Raw genomic sequence first — 8,299 nt, forward strand, 5'->3', positions numbered from 1 at the left:
CCCAGCACTGGAACCATTCAACATCTTAGAGCCATCAAAGAACATGGTCCAATGCTCTGAGTGAACTTCAGTCGGCTGCTGTTGTTCAATCCACTCAGCGAGGAAATCTGCTATTGCCTGGGACTTAATGGCTTTCTTTGCCTCAAACTTGATATCAAGGGGAAGAAGTTCAATCGCCCATTTGGCCACTCGACCAGTTGCATCTCTGTTGTGCAAAATCTCTGATAGTGGAGCGTCACTAACGACTGTGATGGAATGATCAGAAAAATAATGAGCAACCTTATTTGTGGTCATGTATATTCCATACACAAGCTTCTGATAATGAGGATATCTCTGCTTGGATGGAGTCAAGACTTCAGACAAATAATACACTGGGCGCTGAACTTTGAGAGCTTTTCCTTCTTCTTCCCGCTCGACCGTAAGCACAGTACTGACGACTTGTCCTGTGGCTGCGATATAGAGCAACAGAGGCTCTTTGCTGATTGGAGCAGCAAGCACCGGCTGGGTGGAGAGCAGAGCTTTTAGCTCGGCAAACGCTGCATCAGCTTCTGGAGTCCACTCGAACTTGTCTGTCTTCTTCATCAGTCGGTAAAGAGGCAATGCCTTTTCACCGAGTCGTGAAATGAATCGACTTAATGCGGCCAAGCATCCAGTAAGCTTCTGGACATCGTGCACTCGCACAGGGCGTTTCATTCGGAGAATAGTGCCAATCTTCTCTGGGTTAGCGTCGATTCCCCGTTCGGAAACGAGAAAACCGAGTAACTTGCCACCAGGAACTCCAAATGTGCACTTTGATGGATTGAGCTTGATATCATATCTTCTGAGGTTGGCAAATGTTTCGGCGAGATCAGCGAGCAGGTCGGAACCTTTTCGTGACTTGACAACGATATCATCCATATATGCTTCTACATTCCGACTGATTTGAGTGAGTAGACACTTCTGAATCATTTGCATAAATGTGGCTCCGGCATTCTTGAGGCCGAATGGCATGGTGATATAGCAGAAGCACCCGAGTGGAGTGATGAAAGCTGTTTTTACCTCGTCGGGTCTGTACAGACGGATCTGGTGGTACCCAGAGTAGGCATCTAAAAAAGACAGCCTCTCGCATCCCGTGGTCGAGTCAACAATTTGATCTATGCGAGGGAGAGGAAAATGATCTTTCGGGCAGGCCCGGTTGATGTGCTTGAAATCAATGCACATTCGGAGCGACTTGTCCTTCTTAGGAACCATGACGACATTAGCGAGCCACTCGGAGTGGTATATCTCTCAGATAAATCCTGCCGCCAACAGTCGAGCCACTTCCTCACCAATGGCTTTTCTCTTCTAGACGGCGGACCGCCGAAGATGCTCTTTGACTGGTTTTGTAGACGAGTCGACTCTTAGGCGATGCTCAGCCAGTCCCCTGGGAACACCTGGCATGTCAGCGGGCTTCCATGCAAAAATGTCCCAGTTCTCACGGAGGAACTGGATGAGCGCTTCTTCCTATTTTGGGTCGAGTGTTGTGGAGATGCGGGTCGGAGCTGCATCGGGGTCGGTCGGGTGAATGTGAACAGGCTTCGTCTCACCGGACGACTGGAATGCAGACTCTGTGGCGGGTTTCTTTGATCGCAGCAAGTCACTCGGATCTGCGTTTTTCTTGTATTCCTCGAACTCGACCGCTGTCACCTGGGAATCGGCAATCTTTGAGCCCTTCTGAAAGCACTCTTCTGCCTTTTTCCGATCACCGGTGACAGTGATCACTCCTTTGGGGCCGGGCATCTTCAATTTGAGGTACACGTAACATGGTCGAGCCATGAACCGTGCGTAAGCTGGTCTCCCCAAAATGGCATGATATGCACTCTGAAAATCCACGACCTCAAACGTCAACTTTTCTTTGCGAAAATGTTTCGAATCACCAAACACCACGTCCAAAGCTATTTGGCCGAGTGACTCGGCTTTCTTCCCTGGTATAACTCCATGAAAGCTCATGTTACTAGTGCTCAGTCGGGACATCAGAATGCCCATTCCTTTCAGTGTGTCTGCATACAACAAATTCAGCCCGCTTCCACCGTCCATCAGCACTTTTGTCAGTCGAGTGCCTTCAACAACTGGATCGACCACCAAAGCTTGCCTCCCAGGGGTGGCAATATGAGTCGGGTGATCAGATTGGTCGAATGTGATGGGTATTTGAGACCATTTCAGATAATTTGCTTTTGCTGGGGCAACCATGTTCACCTCTCGGTTAATGACTTTCAGTCGACTCCTGCTTTCCACATCTGCAAAGATCATCAGAGTGGAGTTGATATGCGGATATCCTTCTTCACTGTCCTCCTTGTCTTCAGCCTTGTCCGACTCCTTCTCCTTGTCCTTAGACTGTTTTCCCTGAAACTGCTGGATCAGGAGTCGACATTGGCGAGTGGTGTGCTTTGGGTAGATGATATTCCCCTCTTCGTCTTTCTTCGTGTGGATGTGACATGGCATATCCATTACGTCGTTCCCTTCTTTATCCTTTACCTTCTTGGGGTTCCAGGATCCTTTTGGTTTCCCCTTAAACTTTCCCCGAGTCACGGCCAGAGCCTCTCCTGGAGCTGCCGGTTCAGCCTTCCGCTTCTGTTTCCAACTGGTGTTTCCTTTTTCCGACTGACTCGGCTTGTGCTTGCCGCTTCGGAGTCGGTCTTCTTCTTCGCCGTTGGCGTACTTGGTAGCAATCTCCATCATCCGACTCAAGGTCATGTCACCGGTTCGACCAAACTTCAAACTCAGTTCTCTATTCTTGACGCCATCTTTGAAGGCGCAGACTGCCTGATGATCAGACACATTCTCCACAGTGTGGTGCAAAGTGGTCCATCTCTGAATATACTCTCTAAGAGTCTCATTGGTCTTCTGCACGCAGACTTGCAACTCTGTCAGTCCAGCTGGTCGCTTGCAAGTTCCTTCAAACGTTCTGATGAACACTCGGGACAAATCTTCCCAAGTGTAAATGCTGCTAGGCGGTAATTGAGTTAACCATGCCCTGGCAGAACCTTCCAGCATGAGGGGTAAATGCTTCATGGCCACCTCGTCGTTCCCACCAGCAATCTGAACTGCCACTCGGTAGTCCTCAAGCCAAGTTTCAGGCTTAGACTCACCAGTGAACTTGCTGACTCCTGTTGCCAACCTGAAGTTGGGAGGGATAACTGCGGCTCTGATAGCTCTGCTGAAACATTCAGGACCAGAAACATGCACTCGACTGCTTGTGGGTGCATCTCTGTCGAGTCCGCCTCGATGGGCTCTGTTCCGGTCGACCAAACCTTGCACGATAATGGATCGCGCGTCGAAGCCTGGTTCTCTGGGGTCGACTGGAACCCTTCGCCCTGTACTGTACTGACGCCTGTCATCTTGCTGCCGAGGAGCGTAAGACCCACCCCTCGGAGGGGAATTGGGCACTCGACGCCTATCATCTCGGTCGAGTCGGTCGCCATATTGATCTCGCCGATTCTCACGCCCTTCACGCCGCGGAGGCGATCTGGGGCTGTGAGCCGACTGAACCGTATTCGCAGTGACGGATCGACTGTGAATTCTGTTGCGCGACTGAGACACGGCTGAATTCCGATCTCCTGCTGCCCGGAGCAGATCCCTGATCTGCAGCAAACCTCTGCCAGCTTCCGACTGCGAAGGCTGGATGGACTCTGCTATACGGGTCGCAGCTGCTAAATTCTGGATCGGGGTTCGATATACCTGAGTCGGCGGGAAGAGTTGACGTCGACTGGTGTCGGGAACTCATTGCCGTGCGCGCTCGTCGAGTGCTCGCTGAAGATTCTCCAGTCGAGTGCATTCGGCCAAATTGGCCAGACGCGCCTCCTCCAAGGCACGAGCCTCGGGGGTTTCTCCTGCGATGGGAGTACGCAAAGCATCCATGTTCCTGCGGTGAAGTTCCTCTCTCTGCAAAGAGTCGAGTGGCTCGGGCTGGTACTCTTCGTGGCCTCGTGCGGGGTCGCCTCCGTCACCTGCTCCACCATCACGAGCGAAGCCAGGGGGACTGCGGGGCCCGTCGACCATCAAGATTTCCGCCGCTGGATCACTGCTACCGCACTCGGATGCAGTCTCTACGGAGCCAGTCGACAGATCGAACAAGCCGTAGAGAGATTCGTCGGGCTCGATTGCCGCAACTTGGGTGGTGGCCGATTGGCGAGCCACCGCGTGCCTCACCCATCGCTGAAGCCTCGACCGGCCCGAGCGCTTGCGCTGGCGGGAGACCGGGAGGGTGGACGATGGAGGAGTCGTCCAATACGGGGTCGACGGTTGTCGCAGCAGAACACCGCGGACACATGCGCGAAAATGCATCGCACCGCGGACGGGGAGCGCATCAACATCGAGTGGAGCCTCCTGGAGCCAGGCGGAGTCGTCGGCGATGAAGGTGAGAGTGCCGAGACAGATCTCTCGACCTTTGACCAAAACTCCAGCAGACACCATGATGAAAGTACTCGGAAGAATCGCAACTTCTCCACAAAATCGCTAAAACACCTGCCCCAAGGTGGGCGCCAACTGTCGTGGTTCTAAGCCTGACAGTAGAGTGGGGGGTAGGTATGGAGAGGCAAGGTCCTAGCTATGGAGAGGTTGTAAACACAAGGGATGTACGAGTTCAGGCCCTTCTCGGAAGAAGTAATAGCCCTACGTCTCGGAGCCCGAAGGCGGTCGAGTGAATTATGAGTATATGAGTTACAAGGTGCCGAACCCCTCTACCTGTGGAGGGGGGCGGCTTATATAGAGTACGCCGGGACCCCAGTCAGCCCACGTAGGAGAGGGTTTAAGGTAAGTTAAGTCCGGGGTGTTACTGATAACGCCCCACATAAAGTGTCTTTACTACCATAAAGTCTACTTAATTACAGGCCGTTGCCGTGTAGAGTGCCTCTTGACCTTCTGGTGGTCGAGTGAGTCTTCGTGGTCGAGTCCTTCAAGTCAGTCGAGTGAGTCCCTCATTGGTCGACTGGAAGGCGACCTCTTCTAAGGGTGTCCTTGGGTAAGGTACTTAGATCAGGTCCATGACCCTACCCTAGGTACGTGACCCCATCACATAGTACTAATGATGATTGCACTAGTAATAATGAAAATGTCTCTTATAAGCATGTCAATTTTTGCGGAGTGCATAGAGTTTACAAGTACACACCATATAGGAAGATAGATTTTGTAAGAAGCATAAGTATTTGGAAACTAAATGGTTGCAAGAAAGGCTAGATTTTGTGCTGAAAATTTAAAATTTCTTCACCATTCTTGTGAACTTTGCAATGAACATGGTCATTTAAATCTCAAATGCAAATTGTTTCATGATCGTATGGTGTCCAAAAATTGTGATGATTTGATTTCCCTTGCACATCATAATGAACTTAGTTTACTTTTGGGTTATGAATAAATGAAATGTATAACTAAGCATATTCCAGAATATAACCTTGAGAAATTCCTCGATATTGATCTAGAAGAAATTTTTATGCATTGTGCGGTGAATTGCATTGAAAATCCTTATATTGCCAATTACATAAAGAAAAGAAAAGAAATAGAAGATGAAGAGAATACTAATGAAATGGAGGAGACTTCCCAATATCTTCCTATTATTTCTTATGATGAATCAGGTAGCGAGGAGGAGCCTTCTATTCGACCAATCTCATCAATAAGGAGCTCCGAAAAGAGGATTAAACCCACACATAATGAGAAGAATAAAAAGAAAACACGGAGAAACAAAGGTAAAAAGGTATCTCTCCCAAATGATGTTGCGCCTATTACTCCTTGTGATGATGATAATTGCTATACTATTGGTGCTATCCATACTATTAATGATGAGAGTGATTATGCTTATGATATGAAAAGGCCCAAGCCTGGGGATGCTATGTTTGATGAGAATGACATGTTTGAGAATGTATTTGCTGCAATTAATGTTTGTCCCAAGCTCGAGGATGCTATGTTTAATGAAGATGATATTTCTAGTCTCCCAAGTTTTGATATGCAAATTTGTTATGATGATAGCATGCCTCCTACTTATGATGATTATATTGATGAAAGTGGGTTTGGAAGAGTGTCAACTTTAGTAAGTAATGATCCCACTATTTTGGAGGATGTTGAATCTTATTGTGATAATTATGAAATTGGATTTGGAGAGGTCCTGAATTTATTTAATAATGATTCCACTATCTTGGAAGAGGTTTCAATTGATTATGATGAGAACAAAGTTGCTACTTATGATGATTATTGTGATGATACTTATGCTATAAAAAGTAATAATGATTATATTTATAAAACTTATCATGATTATAATTACCTTTTTTCTGAACATTACTCCTTCAATGTGTAAACAATTTATAGTATTCAAGTTTCTTATGATGCTTCCACTATTCCGAATGAGAAGAATTTTGCCTATGTTGAGAGTAACAAAATTTCTATGCTTGTAGATCATGAAAAGAATGCTTTATGTGATAGTTATATTGTTTAATTCATTCATGATGCTATTGAACATTATTATGAGGGAGGAATATATGCTTGTAGGAGTTGCAATAATATCAAGTTTCCTCTCTATGTGCTTAAAGTTTCAAAGTTATGCTTGTTTTGCCTTCCTATGCTAGTTGATTATTGTTCCCATAAATTGTTTGCTCACAAAATCCCTATGCATAGGGAGTGGGTTAGACTTAAATGTGCTAGTCATATTCTTCATGATGCTCTCTTTATGTTTCAATTCTTATCTTTTATGTGAGCATGATTGAAATCATCATGCCTAGCTAGGGGCGTTAAACGATGGCGCTTGTTGAGAGGTAACCCAATTTTATTTTTATTCCTTGTTTTTTTGCTCCTGTTTAGTAATAAATAATTTATCTAGCCTCTGTTTTGGTTGTGTTTTTTGTGTTTAATTAGTGTTTGTGCCAAGTAGAACCGTTGGGAAGACTTGGGGAAAGTCTTTTTGATCTTGCTGTAAAAAACAGAAACTTTAGCGCTCACGAGAATTGCTGCCATTTCTTATTGGAGAGTGATATTTAGTTAATTATTTTTGCAGATGATTAATAGATAAATTACTCACGTCTAGAAATTTATTTTAGAATTTTTGGGGTTCCATAAGTATTCGAAACCTACAGATTACTACGGACTGTTCTGTTTTTGACAGATTCTGTTTTTCATGTGTTGTTTGCTTATTTTGATGAATCTATGGCTAGTAAAAGAGTCTATAAACCATAGAGAAGTTAGAATACAATAGGTTTAACACCAATCCTATATACTTAAGAAGTTCACCCCCACTATCTTATTTATCTAAACATGCAGCATGTCCACATCAACATGTAGCCAACAACCAATTGTCTCAACATGCAGCCTTCCAACTCAGAAAATGTGCCACCTCAGCATTCCCACTACATGTTTCTCAAAAAGAAAAAACCATTCAGTTTTATGATTAGAGCGCACTGAGAAGTCCAAAAGTTTTGGTATCTCCGGTGTCTTCTTCCCTCCCCAGCTATTGACTTTTCCACTTTCCACTTCATCTACCTCTGATGTTCCAGGTCCCCACTTCACCTGCTTCATGCGTTGTTCACCCCGTCGGTATGGAGAGATTTACCTCCATGTGGTTGCTCATGAATACAATTGCCCTCTGGGATTTCATCAACGCTAAGTATCAATCCAACGCCATGGTGCAAACAGTAGTGATCTGCTCCTCGTGGGATCTTCAAGAATGACTATGATTACGTTTTGCCGTCGCAGCGCATGCACATGCTGACCCAGATTCCTGTCAATGTCTGCAGCAAACACAGTTACAATTACTTGATTAAGCTTGCATTATATATACCATTACGATGTTGGATTTTGTGTGTGCAGATCCTTACGTTATCTCTGAAGTTAGCTAGAGACTGCCCAGATTGGAGCTTTGATCTGAATTTGCAAATCTAGAGCAGGTAAGCTACTCTTGCTACATGCTGATCATCCGTAAGACCTTGGTTAGATCTGATTAAGCAACCTGGATACTGATGGTCCATGTACTCAATGTTGTTTGGGTATTACTATTCTCGGATCTTCTGGATGTGGTGCGTGGGTTCATACAAGTTGATTTCCCCTTTCCCCCGTGAAGGTGTGCTCTCTCACAAAAATAAATCTCAATTTCTCTCCATCAAGATAATTACCTACTTATCTTTTCATCACTGTTCCACATGCATTCAATCTATATGTTTGCGCTCTCTCTCTCATATAAATCTTACTCGATTTTTAATTTTTATTTTTTGCCAAAATTGGGGGTAAACATAAATATTATTTGTGCATACCTATCATTCTAATGCACACAAGAAATATTACCATGCAGGCCGGATTGATAGTATTT

This window comes from Triticum aestivum, chromosome 6A (assembly GCF_018294505.1).
Source record: "Triticum aestivum cultivar Chinese Spring chromosome 6A, IWGSC CS RefSeq v2.1, whole genome shotgun sequence".
NCBI classification, from domain to species: domain Eukaryota; kingdom Viridiplantae; phylum Streptophyta; class Magnoliopsida; order Poales; family Poaceae; genus Triticum; species Triticum aestivum.